At 39.4% G+C, this 17,117-nt stretch overlaps 1 long non-coding RNA gene across 1 annotated transcript in view; it reads left to right on the top strand.

The window, feature by feature from the left end:
* The window catches only part of LOC110290700, a 56,678-nt gene extending 54,417 nt beyond the window's left edge, over window positions 1-2,261 (top strand). The window contains exon 3 of the long non-coding RNA XR_002377498.1: window positions 2,061-2,261. This is a non-coding gene — a long non-coding RNA (uncharacterized LOC110290700). The remainder of the gene's footprint in view (window positions 1-2,060) is intronic.
* The last annotated feature ends 14,856 nt before the right edge of the window (window positions 2,262-17,117 follow it).

Genomic DNA, 17,117 nt, shown 5'->3' on the forward strand with positions numbered 1-17,117 from the left:
CAAAACAAAGGATTTCCATTGCTATGAAGAGACACTGTAGCTACAGCAACTCTTATAAAGGAAAATATTTAATTAGGGTTGGTTTATATAGTTTATATAGTTCCTTGGTTTTCTCCATTGTCATCATGGCAGGGAGCATCAGCAGTTTGCAGGCAGACTTCACACTACTGGAGAAGTACCTGAGAGTTCTTCATCCTGATCCAAGGACAGCAGGAAGAAAGAGTGACACTGGGCCTGGCTTGAGCATCTGAAACCTCAAAGCCCGCCCCCAGTGACACTTTCTTCAACAAAGCCACACCTACTCCAACAAGGCTATACCTCCTAATAGAACCACTACCTACTAGTCTATGGAGGGGGGGCATTTTCATTCAATTCACCACAATGAGTATGTTGGTTACAGAGGCAAAAACAGAGAGAGGCACTGTTAATGGATAGTGTTTGCTACCCATTATCTGCCTTGGCACATTCAAGACATAGGCATTTTCTTTTTATTTTCTATGAGTTCATTATTGTCATATCTGATTGTCTTAGCAGGTCTAGAATTTTTAGAATCATGATCTGGGCACTAAACATGAGTTTGGTCAAGAAGGAGTAGGTACATCACTAGGCCAGCCCACTTACAGAAGAAAGCTCACACATATACTTGGGGTCTTATATAGTAGTGTGCTCTGAAGATTATTCAGCTTTGAATTTGATTGTCTTTGCAAGACAGTGCCATTTTCACACAGGGATTACCTTCATAGCTCCTTGCATTTCTTATTCTTTTAGACCATTTAACCAACTGGGTACCTGTGTATATCTGCGGTAAGATTGTCATTTTGTACACATGATTACATGTTTTATTAATAGAGGCAAGCAAGGGTCCCTGACTGTTGTATTCACAAAAGTATTTATTAGCAACAAGTAGAGCTTTTGGAATGTTCTCCACTCCCAGTAATTATCTGTTAGGAAGCATACTCTATGACATTCCTCCACGGACTCTATGCTTCTGTATCTACTTGGAAGGTTGGATAGAGCTGACCCAAGTAATAAATGGTGGAATTTTTGAAACTTTTCAGTGTTCAAATGTCAGAGAACAGAATGGAGACCCAAAACAAGGAAATGCCAATTAATATGAAGCTACCAAATATGCCTGAAAAGACATACAAAAGAGGATGTGAAAATGTGCATTTATTTTCAATTCCTACAGTTAGTCAGATTAGTGAGAACTGAAGAATGAAAGTCGGGATGTTTGTCGGGCACACTGTAAAGAAATAAAAGCCATTTCCTGATAGAGGAATAGCATCTGATCACAAATATATTCTTAAAGAGAACATGTGCCCTGGCCATACACACACTCCTAGAAGTATATCCTGGGTGAAGCATCACCAGAAATGGAATCAGTTTTCATTTTCAAAAGCTTTTGTCAACTGTGTGCATCAAAAGTGACTAGAAAAATGCAGACATGTTGGAACTGGCAACATGCTTTTCACAAGAAGGAAGTGGGGTTAAAAATAGGAAATAAAGAATAATAGTGATTAATAGAATTTATTTTGAGTAGATAAATAGTGGTTTCTCAGTGATCCGAGTTGATAGACCTTTGACTCAACACAGTAACAATAATCTGTAAAAGTTAGAAAGCCCCTGGAGTTTCACTTCTGACAGTTGCATGTGTGTTGAGATTAGGAAATGAATGGAAAATCATCAGACCAAACTGCAAAGATACCACATGCCATGCACATAGTACAGGTAGCACAAAAGGACAAAACAGCTCAAGATGTTGTCTACTTTTCCAGCCAGCTTTATTCCATACATTTTCTGTGCAACATGAGATGTGACTTTGATACAGCTTGAGTCTAGCACACAGATTCACCCAGAATCTGGTCCCTAGTGGGTCTGGTGAGTAGCTGATCCTTTAAGAAATGGACCCGCTAGGAAGTAATTGGTAATTGGAGTATTGATCTTGAAAAGGATCAACATAGTTCTTTGGAAGACCTTGGTTAGTCTCTAGGACAATGAGTTGTTTCACAAAAGAATGACCTGAACCCTGAATCTTTCTCTGGTTTTCTGTTTGGCCACAGGATCCCTTGCTCTTATATGGTTCTCACCACCAGTCTGCCTGCCATGAAACAACACATCACGATGCCCCTTGCCAGAGGCTGAATGGATGGAACCAGCAGATCTTTCATTAGCCTCTGAAACTGTATGCCGAAAACTTTTCTCTATAAAGTAGCTAGCATTGGGTACGTCATTATAGCAAATAAAATGAGATAATTTATATGATTTGTAGACCATCTTTCCTTAAACACTATATGCACGATCATGTACTTACATACATATTCTTTTATACCATATATTGATACACAAACGGAGAGGGTTTATGTACCTTATTTAAATATTGCAGTTAAAGTTTGTTTACATTTCTTATTGTACTATGTGGCTTCAGGTGTGTGTGTGTGTGTGTGTGTGTGTGTGTGTGTGTGTGTATGTGTGTGTGTGTGTGTATGTATGTATCCCATAGCACATATGTGGATATCAGAGGACAATTTGCAGGGGTAAGTTGTCTCCCTCTGCTATGAGTGGAGTCCAGGAAGCATATCAAACTCCATGATCAGGTTCAGTAGAAGGCACTTTTACATGCTGATCCATCACCCAGTCCCAAGACTTTTTACACACTGTGAACAAGCTGTTATCTGGTATAGAGACACTGACATGGAATTTCTCCCTAAATTACTCAGCTCCCCGCTACTGGACCTTTGGGTTGCTTCCTGTTTTCTTTGTATGTTATCGTTATTGTCATTTTTACTATTGTTGTTATTCTTATATGCACATTTCTTCCCATGTTTATTCAAATCAATTCCTGGAAACGGGAATTCGGCTGAGTCCAAGAGTAGACACAGTTACAGCTCAATGCTTGTGCCCATTTGCCTTTAAAAATGTTTTCACAGTGAAGAGTCTCACTGGCAGGAAGTGAGTGGCCGGTTTCCCTAGGTAGCCAATGAAAAGGCATTGTAAAAAAAAAAAGTGTGGTCGTTTTACAGTGTGCTATTTCTCTCCTAACTATGCAGTTGTGTTTTACTTTTCTCTAAGGTGTTCACTGCATTTTGCAGATTATAGAAGACAGAGCAAATGGGAGACTTCAGAGTGAGGGGCTCTGGGGAGGCACTGAGGAAGGGAGGCAGGGACAGCAGACATGTCATTTCATTTTCATGTCTGTGTGCGTGTATGTGCCTGTGGTATATGTGCATGTGTGTAAACAGGTGTGTGTGTGTGTGGTAGTCAGAAATGGACGTCAATTACCTTGCTCAATTAGGAGCTGCCTTGTTCTCTTGAGACTGGGGTTCTCACTAACCTGGAGCTAGGCTACTGGCCAGCAAATCCAGCAGTTCTTCTGTTTTGTGTGTACATGTATGTTATAAAAGAATATGTATATACGTCTCTGCCCAACTTCCCCTGGAGTTTCGGGTGTGAGCATGGCCATGCTCAGCTTTTTGGGTACGTACTGGGGATTCAAACTCCGGTCTTCGTGCTTATGTAGCAAGTGCTCTTACCCACTAAGCCATTTCCCAAATGCAAATTCTGTGCTTTCAAGAGAGGCTTAAGAAAGGGCAAGGAATGTGGAAGCTAGGAGCCTGTGTCTAGGTTCACCCAGGAGAAAACAGTTTATCTGAATTAGCTGGAACGATTAAAGCATTCCTCCATCACTCAGTGGATGGCCTGTCCCTGAAAACAGAAGCTGTGTCCCAAGCATCTCAGAGTGCCTTCGAAAGAAGCCTCTAAGGTCCCATCTTATTGGCTTTGAGGACGGAATGGCTAGTTAGTAGGTGTACGCCTGTCAGCTAATCTGATCCTTGGACAGGGTGTGCACTTGGAGGATCTTCTGGCCTCAGTGTGGATGGGAGGACTTGTTCTCAATAAGAACAGAAAACACTGAAGTCAGTATCAGTGGGAAGGGCATGATCTTTAAATTCCTTCTTAATTGAAGTTTGTGTGATTGATGTGCTAAGAACTGTTTCCACTTAGCACACAAATTGGGAAAGCGATACTGTTGATTGATTGAATCTTCTTATAACAATTCAAGGACCTGATTTGGAAGAAAAAAAATGAGACAGGAGATGACTTAGTTGATTATAACTTACTATTTCTTGAGAACACAATTCTATACCAAGAACAGTTTTAACTGGAGTAGAAGCCTTTGACTCATGATACCTGCCTTTTTACCTGACTACACATTTGATTTTTACATCTCCCTCATCTACTTATACACACTGGTCCATGTGGTCAAACCCAGTCCACATACACTCAATTTTACTCATAACTGCCTAGTTCTTGTGAGTCATTTTCACACTAGCTCTCCTTGCTGGGATTTATACAAATGAGCAAGATGAAGAGACCCAGACAGGATGAAAAGAAGACATCTTCAAATATACATTTTTGCCCCCTATTTTCTGTTAGTCATCTTAGAATCTTGCCAAGAGCCTGTGGTGGTTCCTCATGTAATTTAGTTTGGAAGATAGTTATCAAGGGTGTATCAAAATATTTTTACTAATTTATATTGAGATGCATGGTTTCAGGATGGGCAATCATTCAAATACCCGATTAAATCTGTTGGAAGTTCTGTGTGCTAAAGCATTTCACATCCTGGGAAAATAAAACCAAATACGTTGTTTTCCTTTGTTCTCCACTCAGCCATGCGAAGTTAAATAGAGCTTTCAAAAGAAGGGGAAAAATGAAAAAATATAAATAAATCCCTCTAAATCAAATTGACCTTCCCTAGGCTTTTCCCCGGGATCTTGGCAGGGACTGAGTCTATAGTCTTCTGTTTTTGGAGCACTCTGTGTGGTCTGCTTCCTGTGGCTGCTCCGTTCTCTGTAATGACAACATTTTCAGAGCACAGTAGCTTAATACACATTAACTCCTAGTCATAGGAAATAAGCTACATTTCACTCAAGGCAAAGGATTCATCCCTGCCTTCAGAACCTCTAGCTTTATTACTGCTGCTATGGGGCAGCCACACCCAGGAGGTGAGAATGGGTTTCCCAGATTCCCTCAGAGCCACTTGCTTGCTTGGTTTCCTTGACAACCCTGTTCACAGTCCTGACCTGTCTCCTATCAGCAGGTACTCTTCTGATGCTGGCTACACTGAGAGAAAGAAAAGCAGGCAGCTCAGAGAAAGGGTTTCATTTAGAAGAATCCAGTGAAAGACAAAATTTTACTTCTACTTTTCATAGACTGAGTTTTGAGTTTTCAAACTCAAAAGGACAGAGTCTGGGAACTGGGATTAGAATTTAGAGATTTTCCGTTTCACGTTTGATAGAGTCATTCTGCTTTGGAGTTTTGTTGTTGTTTTGGTCTTTGGTTCTGATATTTTTGTTAGCTTTTGTTGTTTGTGGTTTTTTTTTTCTCTTTTCTTGTGCACAGTGCCCTATTCTTGCTTCTGGAAAGAGGGAAATAACTTCACTGTGAACACAAAGCCTAATTTCCTTCACCCTATGATGCTTCGGCATTGTGTAGACTGGGTAGAAGAGCAAAATTTCCCAGGGAAGAGGAAGCAGACAATCGTTCTCAGACTTTCCCAAGCACCCTAGATGCAGAAAGCCTCTGGTGGGAAGGCTTTCCAGCCTCGATATAAGATTTCATTGAGTACATATACACACCAGTACGCAGCACATAACTAATCCCAACAAACCTGGAACCTTGGAGACTCCTGTTTCCTTAAGCAACACAAATTACTCTCATCTAATTGACCGATCTCTGGTCTCATTCAACTTTCTTATACTTAGAGTATGTGAACTGCCCAATTCATGGGAATATATATATATAGTCTACTGTGGATTGTTGGAACTATCTGTGTCTATATCCTCGATTGTTAAAATACTGCATTTGATATTGTTGAACACTGGAAATATTTAACTGAGCATTTATTATATCATAGGTAATTTGCCATAATCTTTTAAGCTAATACCAATATTGTGGAATAATTTTATCCACTTATAGGATAAGCAGTGGAGACTCATAAAAAAAAACTTAATTCTCCTTTGCCTTATTAGTAGTAAGTTAAGAAAATTGCAGAGATATGTGTCATGTTAAATTTTTATGCTATTATACATGTGTACTATAATTATGGCTCACAATTTTCCAATTATTGGTGGCATTATCAAACATAATGGTAAAATAGAAACTTTACCATAATTGGACTTAAGTTAGTGAAACTGAATTAAGTAATAACAACTGCCTAGACATATATTCACAGCAACAGGGCATAAAGCAAGAATTTACTGTGTATACATTATAGTGGCAAAGCAGGGCCCAAGAAGGCAATGAGTAAATCTAGGGACAGTAAACAGGTTTCTAGAATAATGTCATCTGAGGCAAGAATAGTGTTTCTCTGGCCTATCAAACACTAAAACACATAACTATTTGTTGGCTTACTGAGGGAAAGAGGCGGTTTTGCTTCCCTTTATTAATGAGTCAATGGCTGACCATTCCTGGCTAGTTATCACCTGTCAACCAAAGCCATTTGACCTGAGAAGGTTGTAGAAATAAACTGTTTGTCGGTATTGTGCTCATCACCTGAAACATGTGTCCAGAGGTTGAGATGAGTAGGGTAGGTTATTTTCCATTCCAGCATTTCTTGATTGTCTAGCAGATCTCATTTACTATCTAGTGACTGGACTTAAACTATATGCATATTTGTAATGTGGTGGTATTTTTCCTTTTATCTGAAATATACTCTGGATAGCCTTGCTATGGTGCTAACATAGGTAATAAAAATTTTATCAAGGACAATATTGAGATTAGTGTAAAATGAAAGCACATTATTTTTGTTCCCCTAGCTAACAAAACCAAGGTTTAGAGATGTTACTTCAAACTCCCTAGACTGGTTTTGGGTGGGTCCAGACTCCTATAGGCCTGGGGTCACCCTGACACTTCCTCATTGTTGAGGTGGCCCCAGTTTCTGCTTTCTGAAGTTCCTAAGTCTCATGGCTGTTAGTTCACTGACTTGGTAATGGGTTTTGCTCTTTCTCAGACCCATGCCTCACATCACCAAACACTCATGGAATTCTTCAGGATGGGACCAACATTTATGTTTGCTCATAGTAACCATTGTTTTCTCTCCACTTTGAGATGGTTTCCCTTTCCTGTTAGAAGGTTGTATTGCTTTCCCATATGGCATCTGCAGGGGAGGTCTTCTCTGGACTCTATGGAACTGAATTCCAGCCAAGGTATATGTGTTAGTCATGTTCCTCTGAAAGCCACAGGGCATGGGCTGGGGTGTAGAGTGGTGGGAAACAGGGATACGGGCCTAATGTTCAATGGGGAAGACACACAAGAAAGTCAGTGTTTACAATAGCAAGCCTGGAAGCAAGCCAAATGCCCTTGGAGGGGCAGTGAATATTGATGGCACAGCCACACCATAGAATATTATATAGCTGTCGAATGAATACCTTCCCACCCAGTGCTATGAGTGCAACATAATAATTACTCATTACGCAGAAAAGTCAGCTTCATTATACACACATTGCAAGATAAAAGTTCTACAACACGAAAGCAATAAAAATTAAAACAGTACTCTAAACATACAAATATAGCTAATTAGGCCATATAAAAAGGAAAACAAGACAGATGAAATAGAACTTGAGGTGATCATTATCTTGAGTTAGTGTAGTAATGGTAAATAGGTTATATTTAGGTCATGACTTTTATTTGAGTGATGGATTTTAATGTGCTGGTGTGTGTGTGTGTGTGTGTGTGTGTGTGTGTGTGTGTGTGTTACACATCAGCCTCTGGAGTTGTTCCTCCAGTGTTACCATTCTTACTTTTGCAGCAGGGTCTCTTACTGCTGTATTAGCCTTAGGTGAGCTTGCCAGTGCACACCAAGGTCCTGCCTGTCTCTGTCTCCCTAGTGTTAGGCTTACAGGTGTGAATGCAAAGCCTTGCTTGTTATATAGACTTTGGGGATAGATCTCAGAGTCTCACATTTCCACGGCAAGCACTTTGCCAACTGAGCTTTCTCCCCAGTCCCACGTGCTTGTCCTTAAAATAACCAGTAAGCTGGTTGCTACATGAAAAAGGTCCAATTTGGATCACGGTATCATGCACTAAAGATTACAAATCGACTCATTCTGAATGTCTGGAAACTCAACACAACTACACAGATAATGATGGTAGCTGTTTAGGAGGAAAGGGGGATCAGAAATACTTAGGGTATGAATTGTGAGAATTAAATAAAGCAAGCTCGGTGTGAAGTATGGTGTTCTAGCTATATATTCAGCTGTGAATAAACTGTCTCCTATCTTCATTTTATTTTGTCAGATGAACTATGATTTAACTTTGGAAATGCATCAATCCATACCCCATTTCTCTTTCAAGACTGAGCCAAGGGCCTCTCAGAACAGGGAAGTTTCAGAGGAAGCCTGTTGGTCACACAGGTCTGAGTGTTCCCTAAAGATATGACAGTGTTGTGGCTTCCTTACTGATCTGGTAACCGAAGGTGACGTTTGGGCAAGCTGGGGCACCAGAACTCTAAGCTGAGGGCTTGATGGGCAGACAGCACAGCCTTTTCTTCTATCCAAGGTCTTGCCACACAGATCAAAGTCAAGGAAAGACCGAGATATCCTTACCCTCAATTCACTTTGTAAAAATTATTCCTATCTCTTCCTGTTCACAGAATTACTCCATCCCTACTGGAATATCAAATAAATTTAAATTATCACCAAAAGCTAGTCAAACATTGACTTCGGGTGGCCACTGCTTTTATAGCCTGTGAATATGCTCAGTGAAGATTGCTTCCAGAAATGAAAGAGTTAACAACGGTGGGGAGGAGAAATACGGATATTTTAGTAATATTTTTCTTGCCTCTATGTTAAGCATGTGATCAATGAGACATTAGCTCACCTTTTCCTTCCTCTCCTCATCTTTCCACCGAGGAAAATCCGTGTTCCGCAGCCAGAAGATAGTGAACACCTGGGATGCTCACCTGTGGCTTCCAGGCTGAGAAACAGGAAGGGAAGGCTAAAAGTGGCATTTTTTCTTCCTTGAACAGAAGACACCTGGAAAAAGGCAGAAGCACTGGCAAATGTTCTATAGGTAGCTTAAGTATTCCCGTAGCCTGTGTACTGGCTCCTAGTCTCCATGTTCGTGCTATGTTTTCCTTGACTCCACGTTGGTTCATGCTAGCAAACAAAGGCCCCCTTTCCCTTAAAGGAGCAATGGTTTTAATCTGAGAAAAGCCATGGTAAACCACACCCTAGACATTCAGAGTTCTCCCCTGCCTCTTAGCAGTCCAGCAGAGGTGACAATGACTCATGGCAGGCATCTCCCGAGTGCTGGGCAGACCCCAACTGATCTAGCCAGATGGCCCATCCCAGCCAGCACTGAGTGTTGCAATCACATGAAAAGAAAGCATGCTTTGTGTTAGCAGATTTGAAAACGGATCTTTGTTGTGGAGATAAATATAGAAACGTTATCAGGTTACTAATCTGCCACTGAACTCCGGCCTCAAAGGAAAGTCATAACCGTGCTTGTCATATCTGTCTTCAAAGGCTGTCACAAATATAGCTAATGAATTAGAAAGCACCTGCCTCCACCTTCACCGCGTTCTCTTTATCTGTTTTCCTTTGTCTTTTGAAAATGATACGTACTCATTTCGCCACAGTTCACGAGGCTCCTGAATGAACCGAGCTTCCGCATCTCCCTGCCCAACTGTGACCTTGTATTTTCAGTGACCAAAAAGTCATGTTCTGTAGTTGATCGCCATTGTTCTTGGTGGAAAAAAAATGAGCCTTGTATTCAAGTAGTTCAAATGATTACAAAGGTGTGAGTCTGTCTCTGTAACCTACACAAAAACTTACCTTTGTTGCATCAATTATTTCTGAAATCTAAAGAATTCAAATTATTTCTGAAATCTAAAGAATATAAAAAATAGTGGATTTTCACATGGTGTATGAATTATTTAACACCATTTAAAATTAGTATTCAAACATATGGTTTTTATTAATTATCAACCTAGATTTCAGTTCTCTTTCTTTACCTAAATTTTCTTATCTCCATCTCCTCTCCAGAGTGATTCACCGTATTTTCCTGAATTTCATAATTTTCTTAAAATTAGACTAGAACTCAATTTTATACTGTTTATTAAGTCCTGACAATAATAGAGGCTAAACTCTTCTTATGAGTTTGAGGAGGAAGTATTCTCACTGAAGAAGCTATTTGATACAACCATTAAGCACCACTATTTAGGATATAAGATATTAAATATCATGACTATAAAAATATTATAAAAAGTAAGTGTATATAATTTTAAAAATGTACAGATTAGAAATCTTACTTTGGGTGTTATATATAATTTCTACAATTTTGAAGTGGTACTTTATGGGCATTCTTCAATCTCTCTGTCTCTGTGTCTCTGTCTCTGTGTCTCTCTCTATCTCTGTCTCTCTGTCTCTGTCTCTCTCTCTCTCTCTCTCTGACTGTCTCTCTCTCTCTGTCTGTCTCTCTCTCTGTCTGTCTGTCTCTCTCCTCAGCATTTCACTTTGCAGCCTTAGAGAACATTGAACTTGCTATATGGACCATGCTAGCCTTCTTGCCTCTGCCTCTAGCATCTCAAGTAAAGGCATGCATTGATATGTCTGGCTCCAGTTACTAATTCATTTTATAGACTAGCTTCAGATTTACCTCACAAAATGAAGACACTAAGAACAGTATGGCTGCTTTCCTTCTTTAATCCTCCATCCTTACCATAAGTTGGTCCTAAGGTGGACATCTTATGTCAGTGCCATGAACTAATATGGATATATCATCAAAACTGAGTTTCATATGCTATGAAGTTCCTTGGTTTTCACTGGCAGTCATGTCCGTGGCAGACTACATACAATCCCATCATTCCCACCCTGTCTTGTCTGAGATAGTTTCCTATGTCCTTGTTCTGATGATCTTCACAATTTGAGGAACACGGCACAGGTATTTTGTAGAACATGTCCTCAGAGTTTGTCTGATGCTTGCAATGACTAGACCTGGCTTTGGTACTTGGAGAAAGAAAGCCCAGAGGAAATCGGCCATCTCTGTCACTCCATCTGAGGGGACGATCCAATTGACATGCCTTATGAGTGCTGATGTAGTTTCACTGATGTCCATCTTTGTCAGATTTTTCTTTCACAAAATTCTCTTTTGCCAACCCCCCTCCTACTATTCTACCATCTTTCTCTGGAAAAAACTCACTCATATGGCCCCACTGGGAGGTGTAAATTGCTACAGGAAGTACCCAGAGGTTTTCTGAATGGAATGTTCTGTTCTCCTCCTCTTGCTTGACCATTCACGTATGTCAGTCTAGATTCAAAGAGAGTATTTACTGTATTACAATCCAGGTATACTCTATTTTCCTGCTCTAATTGCTCTGCTTTTGACTGTTGTGGGTGTTTTTCATTGCTTCTGATGTCCTCCGTCCGACATATGCCTTTCATCGCAGCGTGTCTGTTTTTATTTGCTCTTTTGACAATTCTTTACACTTCAGTTCTGTTAAGATGTTCCAAGCTCACGTGTATTTTGTGATTTTGCTTAGAACTGCTCCTTTCTCTTAGGTCCTGGCTCAGTTTGGATACATTTATTTGCATTTATTAACTGCGTGGATGCTGTTGATTCTAGGCTGCCCTGGCTGACTAAGCAAGGATATTTCTCTGTGTATACGTGTATGTATAAAGTTAAAACACCAGTTCATATTGAACTTTCCAGTTCTAAATCGTTACCAGATGTGACACTTTTGCTTCCCATGCTCCTCTCTGAACTCCCAAACCAACAGTAAGAAATTTGGCTTCTGCCTTCTACCATGTATTCACCCAGTTGTTCAGTTTCATCATGCATATGTATTAAGGCATGCTACCCGCAATCCCATGAGAAACAACTCTACTGCCCAGTCTAGCACTTGTATAGATCCTTGATTCATTCAGTCTCCTCATTTCCAATGTTATTTGTATCAGTGTCTTTTTAAAACCACCCTTAGTGAGTCTACCTCATACATTTGTTATGTGGTTAAATTATTTTTGCACATATGCATCTCATTCTGGGATCCCTTGACTCCTAAATGAATTCATTTTAGCTTACATGTATTAAGATTTGCGTTCTGTGTTGTCATTTTCTTTTTCTTTTCTCTTCCTTCCTGTTTTTCTTTTCTTCTTCTTCTTCTTCTTCTTCTTCTTCTTCTTCTTCTTCTTCTTCTTCTTCTTCTTCTTCTTCTTCTTCTTCTTCTTCTTCTTCTTCTTTTCCTTCCTTCCTTCCTTTCTTTTCTTTCTTTCTTTCACAAATGCAGAAAGTGTATATCCAAAGCTATCATATCTGTTGTCATGGTTTCACTGCCCTGAAACATCTCTTTTCACTTCATTTTCTTAATGTTCCCCCCTTCCTGTAGATCCCATAAACAGTGATCTATTTGCCACCTCTATAGCTTCAGCCTTTCAGAACATCACCTAATTGATATCATATGGTATATCACTTTTCAGACTCTATTTCACTTAGCAATATGCCTTCAATATCCACTCATATTTTACTAGGGCTTGATAGCTTATTTCATTTTATTTTAGAACAATACACCATTGTAAAATATTATCAAAGTTTATTATGCATTTGCCAATGAAAGGAATCTTGGCCTAGGTTAGGTTTTGACAATTATCAGTAAAGGTACTGTAAATATTAGCATACAGACTTTTTTGTTATCATATACTTTCAAATTAGTTGGGCACATATTTCTGGGTCATGTGAGGCATATAGTGACTGATCTCAGGTATGATTTCTTATGCTTGTTTTTCATCTCTGTATTTTCTGTGCTAAAGTATTGGTTCAGATCATTGGATCTTTGGCTCATTTACTAACTGAACTTTCGTTTTGTTGTTGTTGCGTGTGAAGAGATATTTTTTGATATTTTGGGGAAGAGTCTTTATCAGACACATGCTGCAGCTCATCTTTTCTTTTCTTAGTTGTGTCTTTATAAAATGAATTTTAATTATCTGGAAAGTGTAGCTTGTTAGTATTTTACTTTTCTTTCTTCCACAGATAATGCGTTTGGAGTTCTCATGAAAAGTCTTTTTACTAAGCCTGAAGATATCCAGTCTTTCCTCTATATTTACTATTTATAGAAAGAAGAGTTATAGTTTTGCTTTTGACATTTAGGTTTTTGCTCCATCATTTTACAAAAGGTCTGTTCTTAACTAAAAAATAGATTTCTGTATGTGGATATCAATTTTCCCAGCATTACTTGCTGAAACAATGAACATTTATTGATTAAACTGACATTTTGTCAGAAACGAGTTTACTCTATTTGTGGTAGGTCTATTTCTATGCTATTTTCTTGAGCTCTGCATTCACTCTCTGTCCTGACTACTATAGCTTTATAATAATTCTTTATAATAAGTCTTCACTCTGAGTCTGCTCCTCCTCAGCCTTGGGTTGACTATTTTGGCTAGTTTGTATTTTCATGTAGACTTTACAACTAGCTTATCGATGTGTGCAAAAGAGTTTTCTTGAGTTTCAGTAGGATTATGTAGAATCTGTGGATTAAATGGTGAATAAATTTTATTTTAATAATATTCCAGTGTGTGAACACACACTATATTTCCATCTGGTTAGAGTTATTTGATAATGCTCATCAGATTTTAAATCAATTTCTACATGTTAAATATATATATATATATATATATATATATACACACACACACACACACACACATATATATATATATATATATAAATATATAGTGTTAGGCAGATGACCAAATAGTTCTATTTTTTAATTCATTGTAATTATCTTTAATTCCATTTCAATTTATTATGGGATGTATAAAAAAGCAAATGATTCTTTTTTTTTTTACCTTGGATCCTAATACTTGCCTATACTCACTTTTTTCATTTTTTGTCAATTATTTCTAATATGATATATGAATAATCATATTATCTGCAATAAAGAATTTGATTTCTCCCTTCATATACCTTTAAATCTCTTTTAAATTATTTTTCTTAGAGTATAAGACTAGAGATTTTCTAGTATGATGCTGAATAGAAATGGTAAGAGAAGATGTTCTTCCTTTGTCCCCAATGTTAGAGAATGAGTCTGGTTTCTCATACTAAGAATTACACCAGTGAAACTGCCTTCTAAATTCATATCTCTTCATTTATAGATTAGTGTAGCTCTCAGCCCTCATTAAAGAAGTTTCCTTGTACAGTAGTTGGAAGTCAGCCTAGAAACTCACAGCTGGTTGAAGAGCAGAGAATAAATACTTGTGGAGTGTGCATCTGTGTAGATGAGACATTGACATCCTACCCTTTCCCTCAATGCTCAGGGATCATAGAGAAAGAAGGGTTGGAAAGATTGTAAGTCAGAGGTCAACAGAGACTAGGACAAACAGGGTCTTCTGGAGAAGACAGTACTCATGAATTCACAACAACTTTAGTTGCTTGCAAAATGCCTGGAGGAGTTCAAGCCAACCAACATGCCAGCATGGAGGAGGGAGGAACACATGAACAGCCACCTGTAGCTGAGAAGCTATTGACTGTTGAAGGTTGGTAGAGAGAGTCAGTTTTCTTTAGGTGTATGGCCCCTGGAAGGACTATGTCCTAGTGGATGGCATCACTATCGAGAATAAAGAGCCAGACTTAACTTTCCAAACTTGGCTTGACAATAACGCCAGCATTTAAGGCAAAGTTTAAAAGACCTACAAGTAGCTGAGCAGTGAGTGGTGGCCCACACCTTTGATCCCAACACTCAGGAGACAGAGGCAGGCAAATCTCTGTAAGTTTGAGGCCACCTGGTCTATGGAGATAGTTTCAAGGCAGCCAGTATTATCCAAAGAAACTCTTTCTTAGAAAACAAAACAAAACAAACCCACAAGTATATATGGATAATATCTATGAATTATAAGTGAGTCAACTGAATCAATTTTTACACATTAAAGTACAATGCTATTGTTTCTAAACCATGTTACAGAACGCATACTTTCTTTACATCTTAATTTTTATAAGAAAATGGAAATAATACCACTTCCTAGTATTAACTTTTAAAAAGGAGTTTATTTAAAACACCAGAAGGATGCCTGGCACATAGTAAGCAGTAAATGCATTTTAGTTACACCTCTTGTAGGCTGAGTTGGGAAAAAAAATAAAACATATCACAATGACAGCATATACATAGCTGCTATTTTATGTTTATCATGAGTGTATTGATGATTACAGCTGACTTAGGAAAGCCTTTGTTTGAGACAGAGATGTGCATGCAACCCTGTTGCTTACTGCTGGTGGGATCAAGACCATGAAGAAATAAAGAAGTATAACTGGGTAATCTGGGATAGGCTGGTTACTTATTTGTACGACAATTGGAGTCATGATCAAGGCAGCTTCCTCTGACTTTTGGAGATGCGTGTGGGAGGATTCAGCAATAACCCTGTAAGAATAAATATTCCCAGGTCAGTAGTAGGGAATCTAGGCAGTCAAGAAGAGGATCCACAGTGCTTGCTTTCTGTCAATTCAAAGCAAGTTTCATGCCAACAAGTTTAAAATATTAATTCTACACAAGTAGGTGCGACGAAGTCTCTTAGATCAGAGATTAGAGCAAAGTTCTGATTTATATTTACCCAATAGTTGGTTGCATAAGCCTAACAGAATTTTTACAGCCTGAAGGAAAATTGATGTTTCAGACTCCGAGAGCCCTAATGATTCAGGTTAGTTGATTCTCGGTCTTCCTGCGGAGTCCCTATATTCCCTTAGGGGCTACAATCCTTCCATAAGAGTCTCCAAGCTCCATCCACTGTTCGGCTGTGCGTATCTACATCTGTCTGAGTCAGTTGGTAGGTGGATCCTCTCAGAGGATAGCTATGCTAGACTTCTGTCTGCAAGCATAACAGAATATCATTAATAGTGTCAGAGATTAGTGCTTGCCCATGGGACGGGTCTCAGATTATTGGTTGGCCGTTCCTTCAATCTCTGCTCCATCTCTAATCCCTGCATTTCTTGTAGACAGGATAAGTTTTGGGTTGAAAGTTTTGTGGGTGGGTTGATGTCCCTATTGCACCTCTCAGGTTCCTGCCTGACCATAAGAGTCACCCACCCTAGGCTCCATATTTCCAGTTCTATGAGTCACAACTAAGGATATCCCCCTTGATTCTTGAGTGCCTTCTTGTCCTATTCTGGAGATCCCCCCCCCCCATACCCCTAATTCCTGTCCATTGCATATTTCCATTCATTCTCATGGTCATCTGGCCATTCTGCCTGCCTCTCTCCACCCCCAACCCCACCCCCTCCCACTTCTCCCCCCTCCCATTCCCTCTTTCACCCTGTTCCCTCCCTCCATCTGCCTTCCAGGACCATTCCATTTGCCCTTCCAAGTGAACCTCAAGCATCCTTGTTGGTGCCCTCTTTCCTGTCGAGCCTCATTGGGTCTGTGGAATGTAGCATGGGTATCCTATATTTTATGGCTAATATTCACTTATAAATGAATATATACTGTGCGTGTCCTTTGGGGCCATCTTTTTTTTCTTTTCTCTACTTGTCTTAGTTAGGGTTTCTATTGCTGTGTAGATACACCATGACCAAAACAAATCTTATAAAGAGAAGAATTTAGTTGGAGTTGACTTACAGTGTAGCAGTTTAGTCCATTATCATCATGCTGTAAATCTGATAAACAGACATAGTGCAGGAGAGATAGCTGAGAGTCTTTGTCTGTAGGCACCAGGAAGAAAGAGAGGGTCACTGGGCCTGGCTAGAGCATCTGAAACCTCAAAGCCTACCCCTAGTGACATACTTCCTTCAACAAAGCCGTATCTATTTCAGCAAGGCCAGACCTCCTAATAGTACCACTCCCTATTAGTCTACCATACCACTTAATCCTTGTTTGCTTTTGGTAAATAACTTAATTCCCATTCTTCAGAAGATTCCTTTGAGAAATTTTTTTAAAAAGATATTTTCTTTATATACATTTCAAATGCTATCCCAAAAGTTCCCTATACCCTCCCTCCACCCTGCTTCCCCCCTCCCCCACTCCCGCTTCTCTACCCTGGCATTCCCCTGTACTGGGACATAAAAGTTTGCAAAACCAAGGGGCCTCTCTTCCCAGTGATGGCTGACTAGGCCATCTTTTGCTACATATGCAGCTAGAGACA

Source organism: Mus caroli, chromosome 3 (genome assembly GCF_900094665.2).
Source record: "Mus caroli chromosome 3, CAROLI_EIJ_v1.1, whole genome shotgun sequence".
NCBI lineage: Eukaryota > Metazoa > Chordata > Mammalia > Rodentia > Muridae > Mus > Mus caroli.